Source organism: Andrographis paniculata, unplaced genomic scaffold (assembly GCF_009805555.1).
Source record: "Andrographis paniculata isolate CXL003 unplaced genomic scaffold, ASM980555v1 Contig32END, whole genome shotgun sequence".
In the NCBI taxonomy this organism is placed as follows: Eukaryota; Viridiplantae; Streptophyta; class Magnoliopsida; order Lamiales; family Acanthaceae; genus Andrographis; species Andrographis paniculata.
Window position 1 is genome coordinate 2,873,150 of NW_026137565.1, and position 15,184 is coordinate 2,888,333.

The following is a 15,184-nucleotide window of genomic DNA, read 5'->3' on the forward strand; positions in this document are numbered from 1 at the left end:
TAACAAAGTTATAATCTTAATATTTTAGAAAAGACAAATTACTATAATTATATTATAATAAAAAATATATATTTTTACACTAAAACATTAAATAAAAATTTATGTTTGGGGACTAGTGCCCCTCAAACTCCTCCTTAGATCCGCAGCTAGACTAGATATTGTAAATAAATTGATAAGTCGGCTATTAATATACTTATATATAATTTGTCCCGTAATTTAAATTGTGAATATATTGTCGGATCGAAATTAGTGGAAGCAAAATTCGAATAAAATTAAAACAATATTAATATTGAGATCGAAATTAAAATTAAAATTAACACAATTAATCAAAGGCATTGTCGAAATTTGCCCCAAGGAAACCGAAGATGAAACTTTGGAGGCAACGCATCGCAGGAGCAAATAGGAGAATAATGACTACATTTGCCGTGGTCATATTCTCAATGCAATGTCTTATCCATTTTTTGATATTTATCAAAATATGGATTCAGCCAAGGATCTTTGGGAGCACTCAAATCTAAATACATGGCTGAAGACGCTTCAAGCAAGAAATTCTTGGTAAGTGACTTTAACAATTAAAAGATGGTTGATTCGAGGCATGTGATCGAGCAGTACAACGAGCTCCTTCATATCCTTGGTCAGTTGATGCAGCACGACATGAAGATGGATGAATCCATTGTTGTTTCATGCATCATCGATAAATTGCCTCCTGTATGGAAGGAATTTAAGCGAACGCTTAAACACAAGAAGAAAAAGTTGGCATTAGTAGAACTCGGAAGCCATCTGCGCATAGAAGAATCTATAAGAATGCAGGAAAATGATCAAGATAATGATATTGTAGGACCATCTGTAAACATGGTCGATGAGCATAAAGAAAAGAATTTCAAGTTCAATCATGATAAAGAATGCAAGCTTTCTGAATTCAATAGAAAATCCATAAAGAAGTCAAATTTGGCTTATTGGATTTGTGGAAAATCCGGTCACATCAAACGTCACTACCAAAAAATTGGCTTTTTGTAGCGGTATATTGTCCGTAAAAAAAATTCCGTCACAAAAAGAAGCTTTTCTTAGAAATTTTTCGGGACAAAAAGTTTCTATTATTGGTCAAACTTTTTATGTATTTGTTTCGGTAATTTATCTGTAACAATAACATTTGGCACGAGATATCGTCATATATATATTTGTTACGCAATTTAAATCGTAACAAAAATTAAATAAATATTATAATTATATATAAAAGAATATATATATACTTATTTTAAAATTTTAAAATAAAATTTTTTATTTCGGTAATATATCCGTAACAATTAGATATAGAGACGAAGTATTGTCATATATATATATATATTTGTTTCGTAATTTAAACCGTAACAAAAAATAATATTATAATTAACATTTAAAAAATCTACATAAAATTATTTTAAAATTAAAAAATATTTTGTAAAGTTCAAACCATAACAAGGCTAATACTATTATATTTATAAATTAAAATAAAAAAACAATTATTATTGTATTTTAAAATTTTTAAAAAAAGTAATTCAAAAGTCTGCGCCTCGACAAAACATACAAACCCTACCCGCCGTCCTTCACCCTTTTTCTTCATTCTCTCTTTTCTCGCTTTCTTTTTTTTTTTGGATTTCTTTTTCTCCTTCCCCTCTTCCTTTCTCTTTCGAAGTTGCAGCCTCTCTCTCAAAGATGGAATCCGGATTCCGCCGCCAGAAGAGGACCTTTACGGTTCCGCCCGAAGGTAGCACTGTCAAGGCTGTCGGAATCTCTTCGGAAATAACACCCGCTGGTAGGTACATCCATAGCCACGTTTTTTCAGATCTTTAAAAGGTATAATAATCTTTTCTTTATTTGCTTGAATTTATCACTGAACTCTTTCCAGTTTTACTTGTATTCGTGTCCTCCTTGCTGCTGCTCTTGTGTTTATAAGCAATAGTACATTATAGTATTTCCCATACATTTCCAAATTTACTTTGGAAGCGTGGCAATACCTATATAGATATATTGATAATTTGCTCTTATATTCTTCAGAGAGAACAACACCAAACACACATTTATTATTGCTTGAATTGTTTTCAACTTGATAAATTTCTCACTGCTGCGGACTGTTGGTAAATTTCAATTGGCAAAATTCAATTCATCAACCATTTTCATTCATCTCTTGAGATGCTTAATAATATCTAAACTTTCTTCACCATTGATGAGATTTCTATTTTCCCTTGGTGCAGTGAAGTTTTTGTTTTAAATATGAAATTTTCGGCTTAATTCCCTTGGAAGGATATATTACTTCTTGTTAGTTGCCCCTTTTCATATTGCTCATACTTTTAAGAACTAAGCAATGTATCATTCGATCTTTTTATATAAAAATTAACTTTGATTATGCAACCCTTCCCTAAACACAAATTAGGATTCAAAGGTAATTATTTCATTATAATGCAAAAATGAAAGATCTACATGCCAATAGAATTGCAGTCACTACATGCTACCTTTTTTCGTTATGTCAACATCTAACATTGCAATCAATCTAGGAGTTTTTCCATTTGTGAGAAATTTATAGTTCCCCAATCATATGAAATGGAAGTCTATTAAATACAAATGCTTTGGAAAATATGTTCTTGTTGGCATTGTTAAATATGAATTTTGCATTAGTGTGTCTATTGGTTAATAATTCATAAACTCATTGAAAGGCAACTTGTTGATCACTTTTGTGACCTATGTGATGTGGTTTTTAATTGCATTACTGCAGATTATGCATTTAGTATCGATCATGACTACATTCTTGATAATGCCCTGATGGCATTGGCCTATTATACGGCGTAATGGTCGTAGTTGCTTTTCAAAGAAGATGAATGAAACTAATCTTACCCCCTTTAGAGTTGAATATTTATGTTGGGAAAGAAATCAAAACAATGTTAAAACATGGAATTTTTTTTGTAGGTAATTTGAATATAAATACATATATGGGTGATTGTTCACTGCATATATGGATGGCTATTTCCATGCAAAATCATAAGCATATACCATACATGTGTTAACACCAGACTATTGTTTGAGTATACATCATTATACTATTTCCACTTTACAGTTGGATTAAATGAACTACACGAAATTTAATTGGTACAGATACCGACCACACGTCCAAAATCTCCAAATCTTTGACATCAAAAAGTATTTTGAAGACAACTAGGACATTGTGGATCACTTTGAGAAGGTACTTTACTTTCTAAATTGTCATCTCTTACTCAAAGTCTTGATAACTGGTGTTTTGTTGGATGACTTGTTCATTTTACACTTCAATGTGTTTTCATTAGTAAGATTGTGGCTTTCTGCTCAATGCTTAGTTGTCTTAAAATTTGATTATGTTAGAGTTCATTAACATTGTGTATTGATCTGGGTATAAGGAATTAATAGAGCAACTATTGTAGGTGTAGCTTGTGAGAATGGGTACGGATGGACTATTGTGAAATCTCTTGCAGCAGGTGCTGAAATTCTTGTTGGCACATGGATCCTTGTACATATACGTACATGATTTTTTCATCTTTGCATATCTTTTCATGCACCTTGAATGTCAAATATCACCATATTTTTTGTTGGGTCTTCAGCAATATTGGCATTGGGATGCAAAATGGAGCACTTGAGGATGGTAAAAGAAGTTTTATATTACAATTTTTTTTTTCCCTCCAGATTATGGCGTTGAAGCTAATGTAGCCAATTTTAATTTTACCAAACTACTTAAACTCAATGTCAAGTGTTTTTTGTATTCCGACAAGACCAGCTCTCATCTCAATAGGTTTTTTCATTGTTTCAATTTATATTGCAACATAATTCATGCAAAGAGTGAGTTCTTCTCAAAATGGTAGATATTATATATTATGATTCATTTATTTAATTATTTATTTTTTTATTATACTTGGCGCCGAATTCAGCGCCAAGATTCTAGTTCTATATTCTATATTGGTGTTGATTTCGGCGCCAAAGTTTTATTTTTAAATCTTTTATTGGCGCAGATTTCAGTGCCAAAATAAAAATAAAAATAAAGGTAGGTGCTTATTTCGGCACCAAATTTTTTTTTTTAATTTTATGTTGGCGCCGTTTTTGGCGCTACAGCTTTCTATTGGTACTAATCCCCGTCACTTATTGAATAGTAACTAGAATTTTGTAACGGAATGTTACAGCGCCAAGAACCGTGCCAATTAACTAAATTTGACACCATTTTGGCGCGGTTTCTTCAGTGCCAAAATGTTGTTTTTAGAGTAGTATTGATTTTGGAAGTACTTATTTGTTTGCCACTTGAATGTCTTGTATGTTTTTCAGGGAAGTTCTATTGAATCAGAGTAGATGTATGTTGGTGTGCTGTTCTTTTTGCTCTTACAAACATTGATATTGTCTATACTACAAAATATCAGTTGATCTTGATTTTGGTATAATTAAATTGAAGGACATTTTATAATAACTAATAGTGAGCTACCTGTCTTCTTCTAATAAGTGTGTTTACAGACATTTGAAATTGATGTTGCACAATCTGTCATCTTTGAAAATTAAATATGAGTTGAGGAATGTAGAAAATAAATAACTTTAATGGGTTCCACCTTATATCTCGTCAGCTTGATAATGATTTAAACTCTTTAATTAAGTGGGAAAAAGATGATGAAGAAAAGAGAAAGATAGAGCAGTTTTAGCTGCAGACTGGTTCAGTACATATTATTGCTGGAGGTTGTCTACTTGATTATATTTATTAAAATAGTCGTAATTATGTAACTACTATATTGTTAATTGCCTCAAGTTAGTCTAAATTAGCGTGTTGCCATTAATTGTTAAATTGCAATTTTTGTTACTGCAATATTGATTATCTTTGTTGTTGTTGTTTGTTTAAATTATATTACGGTAAGTGCTCAATGATTAATTATTTTGCTAGATAGATTAGTCTTGCTTTTATTTATATTAGTATAGGGCTGTTCATGGATATTTATTTTATTATTTGGCGTAACTTAATAATGGTGATAGTTTACAGTACTAGTATAATAACTTTTGCTCCTGGCTACTTTAGTTTAAATTTTGATAAACCTATTGTTCGGCTTAGTAGAAAACACTAAAGACTCAAGAAAGGGAGAAAATTAACATCATAAGATTGTGGTGGTTTATAAATGTTGGTTTATCGGTGTTGGGAGAGTTGTTTCGTAGTTTATTATTGTGTGGTTTATCTTCCTAATGTTTGGTGGTCAGACTTCTTGATTAGTGCTTTCGGTTGTAGACATTGCTATATTCATATTTAAGATAGTGTCCATTGATCAAACTGAAGGATAACTTTATTTTATTGTAAAGTTTCTATTACTAACATTTTCTTGATATATTTGTATATTTTATTATATTATTTCATGTTGTTTAGAGATATCATATTTTCTAATATTAGCTTTGGTTTTACCTTTTTATATAGGTGATACCCTAACCATTGTCAAGACATTTGTTACCGCTGTTACAATCCCGGAGACCGTACTTATTCTCCCATGTAATTCCGGAGTGAAATGCTCGATGAGTACTCGACATAGAAAACATCAAGTGGACTTACAACGTTGTACAATTTTTTTTAAAATGTTTGTTCTTTTGGGAATTATATTACTTTAGTTGCTGATATAATTCTTATACATCATTGGAAACACATTGCAGTTGGTTGACCGCCTCTGATTGCTTCATCTGTTATTTTGCACTCGATGAGCTTGGTCGTTCATAATTGCATCTGTTAGTCGACCTTAGGATTGTACTGCAGTTTGATACCATATTTATTTATTCACGTATTACTTTTGGATTTGGGGATCAAGTGTTAGCAAGTTGTTAGTTGGTTGTTATGGTCTATGGCATGGTGATTTTTGAAGATGTTTTAAAGTACTGTTAACGTCTAGTATTCTATTTTTGACACGAATATGAATGTTGTTGGATTGATGTTATTGTGCAGATATGAACAAGGATTTCAGATTAATTATGATAATATTATGTTTTAAATTATTTGTGATCCAAATTGATCAATAACAAATTTAACAATTGGATTTTATTCGTGGAGACAAAATCCTTATTTGAGACATGGACACCTTTTGTAGCGGATTTTTCATTACAGACAATGGCCGGTACAAAAAGTGTTTTACGTTTGCATTACATTTGTACCGAATTTTTTGTTGCGGAAAAATTTCGTAGCAAACAATACTCTGACATGACACTACCTTTGTAACGCAATTTTTTTTTTGCAGACGAAGATTGCAACAAAAAGTTTTCTGACAAGATTCCGTATTTGTACCCTATTTTTTGTTTCGAAAATATGTCATAAAAAATAATTCTCTGACAGGATTTAACTTTTGTTCCGAATTTTTTGTTACGGACATATGTTGTTCCAAAAATATGATCGATGCTTTCGTTACGTACAAAAAACGCAACAAATACAATAAACACGTGCTTATTTTGAGGGTTGACCGCCACTTATTTGTTACGGAATTTGTTGCAACATAGACTTTTTGTACCGCGATTTTTCGTAGCGGTCAAAATCCGTAACAGAGTCGACACAAAATGCTATTTTACACAAAAATTGGGTTTTCGTTACCGATTTTTTACCGCTATAAAAAGTCATTTTTTTAATAGTGCGTGATTGCCAAGTTGGAAAGGGGAATCACCGTGCAAAGAAAAATAAGTTGAATGAATTACAATTATTGTAAATAATTAGTGGTTTATGTCTTGAGTCTCAAGACATTGTGTACATAGTTGATAATAATTACTGCAAGTAATTAGTATTTAATGTCTTAAATGATTAAGACATGTTTGTATATAAATAATATATGATCGACTTTATGTAGATTGTCGACTCTATGCTGTAAATTCAAGCATGTTAATGTTAAGTTACTTTACTTACATTCGATTCAAATGTTTGATTGATTTTATGGCTGAAGTTTGTGAAATAGATGTTTTCAATATATGAAATTGATGCAATTGAGATTATATGAATTGAAACATTTGAAATTTTATACAAAATGATTTTCAGATAAGGTGATTCAGATTGTTAGTAATCTGATTTCTATAACCTTATGAGTGAATTTGAAATGGATGTGAGAATTCTCCATGGATTTTTGTCAGCTACTAGATTAAGTGGCTATTACCAATATTGCATTATATCATTAGTAGCGTTCGAAACGCCAACAAGTGTGCAGGTTGTCTGACAGCAACAATCTGCACACCCATACTGCAATTGGGGAAGTTCTTCAAATTGTGTGGGGGATAAATATTAAAATACTGTTAATTATGGTTTGTCATATTTTGGTTTTCCTTCGTTTTTGGAAGGATACTCGAATACGAGTTGGATAAGCTATGCAAAAGATCATTCTTCCACCATTGGATGGACGTTTTTGCTTGGGGGAGTTGCAATTTGTTGGGCTTCCAAGAAGCAAACGTGCATCACAAGTTCTACGATGGAATCTAAATTTGTAGCATTAGCCGCGGCTGGAAAGGAAGCTGAATGGCTTCATAACCTGGTATATGAGATTCCGTTATGGTCGAAACCGGTGCCACCCATCTCTATTCGTTGTGATAGCGCCTCAACAATGTCTAAAGCTTATAGTGAAATCTATAATGGTAAGTCTCGACACATAGGTGTGAGACATAGCATAATTCGTGATTTAATCATGAATCGGGTGATATCGGTTGAGTTTATTCGGTAAGAACATAATTTAGCTAACTGTTTGACAAAAGGGTTGGCAAGAGACTTAGTGCACAAGTTGTCGATTGGGATGGGATTGAAGTCCATTAAATCTTCCTAGTGGGAGACACCCAATTCCTTTCTAGTATGACACTAGAAGCTGAATTTAATGTGGAAAGCTCATATTGAGAAAATTGGAACGCATTTTATTCAGACATCCCGGGTATGCGTTCAGACCTTCAAGAACCGTAGGTTGAGATTATATCTCTTAATAACTCCTTTGAAAAATTGCTTATGCAGAAGCGAGACTAAAGGAGCTACCTATACGAGCATGAAGTTTTTCCATTTTAAGAAAGTTCGGACTTGCTTTCGATGTGCTCGCGAATGGATATGGACATATGGCTTGAAAAGTGACAAGTTTGAACCAAGGGAAATGTAAATTCTTGTGTACTTTGCTTACATGTATTCAAATGAGTTGAAAAGGTTCAATCCTTAGCGACACCCTGATTCTCAAATATTTGTAACGTGTATTGTACTAATGCAAAAATTCAATCTTCGTGACATTCTCGCTTATGCATGAATTTATTGTATATGGTTGTGATTTAATTTGTGAATAAATCAAGGATTACACAGAAATTGAGGAGGATTGTTGGTAATTTTAGCGTGATTGGATTTATTCTATAGACCAATAAATGTTGGGATTAAGTGAACTTCGAGATGGGATGCGTGGAGTGCGCACTCGAAGAAGCTAATTTCAATATGATTTTGACAAGTAACACAAATTCTGGGACAGATTGTTGATACGGCTTTAGTCATGGGCATGACTAAGTCTGCCGTCTACAAATCTGGAAGTTCTGTAATTAAATTTATGGGACATAATATAATAGCTAACTTAGTCATGGGCTCATGACTAGGTGGTACATGTTATTCTGAAATTTTCCTAATATTTTAATTTCAAAATTGTGTTTATTTATGAATTGATGTGTCTAATAATATTTAAATTATGAATTCAAAATTTTGTTTGAATTGAATCAATACACCAATTTATTTTGAATTCAAATTAATATTTGAATTGAGAGAACACACCCATTCATTTTGAAATTGAAATTTAAATTAAACTATTGTGTAAGTTCAATTTGAATGAAAGTTACTTATGATCTTTAAATAGATGGGTTGGTCTCATTTGCTAACAATTATTGATATATAAAAACAAGAAAAACACATTCAGTGTTTATCACTGCAAGAAATTATAGCATCATACACATTTTATTCCGTACGTTCACCTTGTCTCGATATTTTCTACCAGAATTCGAGATTGAACTTTGTATTATCCCAATACGAATTTTGTGTAACCCTTGGTAGGAATTGAGTCAAAATATCGTATTCGGAAAGTGAGCTTATCACGATACAGAGTTTATCCGGCCATTTTCGTTGTTAACCCAATAAAATCCCCAACATTACCTTGTCAGTCGTATATCTGTGCTGAAGCCTTCTTATGATATGCAAAACTTGTTGTCCCATTTACTTAAATTTAGGAACGACCATAAATATCCGAAATTTGAATATTTGATTCGAACCAAAACAAAATTAAAAATTTTGTTCGGATTTTTCGAATTTTTGAATTAATTCGGATTGAATATTTTATAAATTTTAAATTTTCGGATTAATTTGAATCAGTATACTTCAAATCTGAATAATCCAAAATGTGAAATATAATATATCAATATATTTTATTATAGGAGAGTTGGTATGCACTCTCAGCGGTGTTGGGGGTAAGCAGCCTTGACGGCCATTTACAACATTAATTGGTTACCCCCGTCAGTCCTCCATGATGTTAGTCTCTTCGAGCGTCTATTTGGCCAGTCCTTTGATTGTAGTTTTTCCATTCATTTGGTTGTGTGGGCTTTGTCCTCCTCATTCCCCATAAGCGGACAAAGCTTCAACCCCGAGCTCGTTTATGTTGTTTCTTGGGTTATGGCGTCGAAAACAAGGGTTATAGATGTTGGGATCCTATCTCTAATCGGTTGTGCATAACTCATCATGTCACCTTTTGGGACCGCACCTATTTCTCCACCTTATCCAAGTTTAGCACACTATATCACTTATCTTCTCTCTTCTTTTCGTCTTCTCTCTCTCTCTCTTATCTCTTCCCAAACACCTCTTCCTCTTCATCGCCACAACTTATTGATCAATCTATCTTGTCACCATCTCCTGAAGTTGATCCGCCTGTGCCTCTCCCTACTTGTCGTCACTCCACTCATGTAAATAAACCTCATTCTCATCTTAATGATTACCATTGTTACTCTTATCATTTTATCTCATCATGAACCAAGGTCCTTTTATGAGGCGAATGCTGATCTATTTTAACCGCAAGCTATGACTAAGGAATTGTAGGCTTTGGAAAAAACTCACACTTGGGATTTAGTGGATTTGCCCTATGGCAAAACCCCTATTAGGTGCAATTGGATTTTTAAAATCAAGACACACTCTGATGGTTCCATTGAGCATTACAGTGGCCAAAGGTTATTCCTAGGAGTATGGAATTGACTTTGAGGAGACCTTTGCTCCCGTTGCTCGTCTCACTACTGTTTATTGTCTTCTTGCCGTTGCGGCTGTTCGTCAGTGGTTCCTTCTTCAGTTAGATGTCAAGAATGCATTCCTATATGGCACACTTTCTGAAGAAGTTTATATGACCCCTTCTCCAGGTTTCTCGTCTTCTGGAAAAGTTTGTCGCTTACACCGTGCTTTATACGGGTTGAAGCAGGCCCTTAGGGCTTGGTATGCCACATTTAGCGCTGCACTACTGGAGTTTGGTTTTACCACATGTGCTTACGACTTTGGTTTATTTCTTCGTCGTTCTTCATTTGGGATAACGATACTCTTATTTTATGTTGATGATATGATCACCACGGGAGATGATACAACTAGTATTTATGATCTACAGACATATCTTAGCCAGCAGTTTGAGATAAAGAGCTTGGGTCCTATTCGTTACCTTTTGGGGCTTGAAGTCTTTGATTCTCCCGATGGTTTCTTTCTGTCCCAAGGTAAGTATATCTCCGATCTTCTTGGTCGAGCTGGTCTCACAGACTGTCAAGTAACCTCCACACCACTTGCCTACGACGTTCGACTGACCCCTCATGATGGCTCTCTTCTTGATGATCTTACCCTCTACCGTCATCTTGTTGGGAGCTTGATCTCTTTGACTGTCACTCGACCAGATATCGCTCATGCAGTCCATATTGTGAGTCAGTTCATGACAACTCCGACGATCTCTCACCACTCTGCCGTCTTACATATTCTTTGTTTACTCTTCTGCATAGCTTACACTTCTCTTCTCACTCGTCCTTGACTCTCAGCGGTTACTCTGATGCTGATTAGGCTGGTGATCCCACCGACGTCACTTGACCACTGGTTTCTGCTTCTTCCTGAGTAATTCTCTTATTTCTTAGCGCAACAAGAAGCAAACTTTAGTTTCTCGCTCAAGTTCCGAGTCAAAGTATCTTGCTTTTGTTGACTCTACTTCAGAACGTTTGTGGCTTCGACGGCTACTCACTGATCTTGGTGCCCCTCAACCATCTTCTACAGCTCTTCACTTTGATAGTTAGAGTGCTATGAAGATGACCCATAATGATACCTTCCATGAGAGCACCAAGCATATTGAGCTTGACTGTAACTTCATTCGACAACATATTGTCAGTGGAGGAGTTCATTTCGTCCCAGTATCCTCTGCAGATCAGACATCAGATATCTTTACCAAGTCTTTTCTTTCGGGCCGCTTTCGATTATTCTTGGACAAACTCAAGTTGGTCTTTACTGTCCTATCTTGAGTTTGAGGGGATGTTAGATTTAAATATTTCTTTGATATTATTTGTTAGATTTAAATATTTTTTCATATTATTTTGTTAGATTTAAACTTCTATTTTTAAAATATACAATTTCATTATTTTCCTTCAAAATTTTTAACAATAATTTTAATTCAATATTATCCCAAAAAAGTATATTTTTTTAAGAAAAAGATCATATTGAATATTAGTTGATAAAAAATTCAAACATCTAAATGCAATTCAAACAAAAAAGAAAAAATTTATGTAGTATTACAACACTATTGTCATATAAAAAGTTTGTCTTTCAACATTTATTTAGTTTATTGCTATTGCACTCTTGCACGAGTTTATTGTTTTGTAAACACAATTCAAATCTAATAAAATAAACTCTATTTGGTATTACAACAGTATTATTATTAACGTCACTGATACTGTTCTGCACTAGTTTATTGTTTTCTAATAAAAGTTTATGGGATGAGTTTATTATAACTTAATCATTTTAATTTCTAAAGTGATTAAATATTATAATTAATATTCTCTCGTGATGCAAATCTATGTTTACTTCCCTTTTAGGGGTGTCATAAAAAAAATATTCTTATTTCTTTTTTAAGTAAAAAATGATTACATTTTTGTACTTTTTTTTTACTATAAAAGGAAAAACTAACAATTATTACTCATTTGGATAAACTGTTTTTTTAGTCCCGTAACTGGACCCCCTTATCATTTTAGTCCTGTAAGTGGAGCCTGTCGCAAATTAGTCCCATAAGTGAATTTTTCGTTGTTTTAGTCATCCGGCGCCGGAGACGCCCGCGTGGCTCGCTGGAGGTGACGTGTCCGCCAGGTGTCCCGCCAGGTCAGCGACACCTGGCGGATACATGGAATTTTTTTTCTTTTTTTTTCAAGAAATACTTTCAATTAAATATTATTTAAAATTTATTTTTAATTAAAAATATATCCTTACATATTTATATTTATAAGGGTTTATTTGCCTTAAATGTATACTATTCTCAATACATTGTAAACAAACTCAATAGAATTATACAGGTATTAATCTTTTTGTAACGAAATATATAAAAAAAGTAAAAATTTTACTAATATTTTCTTGATTTCTAAAAGCTAACCATATAAACTCAAAAAATAAAAAAAATAAATAAATACTAAAAGAGTCACTTGCTAATAACAAACTCAAATTGGGCTCGTCCAAAAATATGTATATAAATTTTCGGGTAAACTGTTTTTTTAGTCCCGTAACTGGACCTCCTTATCATTTTAGTACCGTAAGTTGAGCTTATCGGAAATTAGTCCCATAAGTGAAAAATTTTCGTTGTTTTAGTCCTCCGGCGCCGGAGATGTCCGCGTGGCTCGCCGGATGTGACATGTCCGCCAGGTGTCCCGCTAGGTAGCGACACCTGGCGGACACGTGGATTTTTTTTTCATTTTTTTAAATTTTTTTTAAAATTGGACTAAATAAAAAAAATAAAAAAATGCAAATAAAATTAAAAATAAATTTAAAATAAGTTTTTTAAAAAATTTTAAAAAATGAAAAAAAAAATCCACGTGTCCGCCAGGTGTCGCTGACCTGGCGGACACGTCACCTCCGGCGAGCCACGCGGGCGTCTCCGGCACCGAAGAACTAAAACAGCGAAAAGTTTTCACTTATGGAACTAATTTGCGACAGACTCTACTTACGAGACTAAAATGATAAAGGGTCCAGTTACGGGACTAAAAAATCAGTTTACCCAAAAAATACTTCCCAACATATTTTTATACATAAAAAAAAAACTACGTTTAACGAGATTTTTGGAATTTTGTAAGTATGGAAAATTTTAAAAATAACAAAAATTTGAGTATTTAATATAATATTTTGTAACAGATATAAATATTTAATGTGATATATTTTTTTAAAATACTATTGTTCGTTCATGAATAATGTTAACTTAAAAAATATATTTATGTATACAAATAGAGCAATAAATGTTTTTGAGCTTATTTTCTCAATTTTAGTTGGTACACTTTGAATTATGTCGACATGCAACATATATTAAGCTTTACAAGTATTTTTCTCTATACTTTTTTCTTAAATTAATTCAGAAAGATGAAAATATACATCAAATTATAGTATATTAAGGTTTGTTGGTGGGAAGTCATTTTCTTCAAATATTTCCTTTTGATTAGTGTTATTATTATTATTATTATTATTAATTATCAGACTAGATCACATGCTCAATATAATTATTCAGCATGATTGCTGAATACTTGAAACTAATTATTTTAATTTATATAATTATATTATATTATTTATATAATTAGAATAATTTATTTTAATGACTTTGAGCATAGTGCTGAAATATTTTTTTCAACATATGATCCTTACTGTATTATTATTATTATTATTTTAAAGCCGCCCGCACAAGTAAGCGTGTCAAAAAATAATATTCGAAAGCTCAATGTCGCAATAACCATATCTGAATTTTATTTAAAATACCAAATACTTATATCAATAATTCAAATACATGGATTAATTTTTTTGTGCACAAAACTATAATTTGGCTTAGCTAAATATAAATATTCAGATAATACTGAAACGAGCGTGTGTTTCTTTTTATGAGTTTGAAAAAAAAATTGGTTTGGATTTGGTGTGAAAATAATGAGATGTTTTATGAGAAAAAAAATATATTTTTTTCGGGAAATACAGAGTTCAAATAATAAAATTTGGGAAAACTCGGCTAAAGAAACATACCAACTTGCTAACCATCGATATATTTTTATTGTTTTCACTCTTTCTTTGATTTTCCTTATCACAATAGTAATCCAATCAATATAAAAAAAAAAAAAAAAAAAAACAAAAAAACATAACAAAGTTATAATCTTAATATTTTAAAAAAGACAAATTACTATAATTATATTATAATAAAAAATATATATTTTTACACTAAAAAATTAAATAAAAATTTATGTTTGGGGGCTAGCGCCCCTCAAACTCCTCGGATCCGCAGCTAGACTAGATATTGCAAATAAATTGATAAGTCGGCTATTAATATATTTATATGTAATTTGTCCCGTAATTTAAATTGTGAATATATTCTTGGATTGAATTTAGTGGAAGCAAAATTCGAATAAAACTAAAATAATATTAATATTGAGATCGAAATTGAAATTGAAATTGAAATTAACACAATTAATCAAAGGCATTGTCAAAATTTTGCCTGGCCCATCATCCAAATCCAACCCGCAGCCCAAACGTATTTAACCCGGATTCAACCCGAAACTCATTTGACCCAAATTCACTCCGTATAAATCCCTTCCCCTTTCTATCTATCATTCTAGTTATTTTCTTCTGCTGCTTCTTGCGATTCTCTAGTGTGGGTTTGGAGTTTCATATTATTTGTTAGTTTTAACAGCTTCTCCCATCAATTTTTATGTTAAATCTTTTTTTTAGTGAATTCTGAGTAAGTCATTCACCAACTATAGAGAGGTTGTAGACTGAGCTTTCCAAAAAGTTTCCCCAATCATTCTTGTCGAGCCGATTTGGGAGTTTCTGTCGGAGGTCGGAGTGGTTGTCCATTGCTCGATATTGTGCCGCCGTCGTCTATTGAAGTGAAACATGGAAGTGTTCTATTCGTCTAGTTTGATCTCAAATTAAGGGTTGTTTGTTTGTTTGTGTTTAATTTATGCTGGTTGT

The 15,184-nt window shown here is 32.5% G+C and overlaps 1 long non-coding RNA gene across 4 annotated transcripts; it reads left to right on the forward strand.

The window, feature by feature from the left end:
• Positions 1 to 1,647: 1,647 nt before the first annotated feature.
• On the forward strand, positions 1,648 to 5,786 carry LOC127247914 (uncharacterized). 4 transcript variants are annotated; one of them, XR_007837945.1, is made up of 5 exons: positions 1,648 to 1,792; positions 3,127 to 3,214; positions 3,429 to 3,482; positions 3,606 to 3,646; positions 5,438 to 5,786. It is a non-coding gene; the product is annotated as an uncharacterized LOC127247914 (long non-coding RNA). The 4 variants fall into 4 exon arrangements; XR_007837944.1 differs by having other exon boundaries at positions 3,429 to 3,646; XR_007837946.1 differs by lacking the exons at positions 3,429 to 3,482; positions 3,606 to 3,646 and having other exon boundaries at positions 5,438 to 5,572; positions 5,668 to 5,786.
• The last annotated feature ends 9,398 nt before the right edge of the window (positions 5,787 to 15,184 follow it).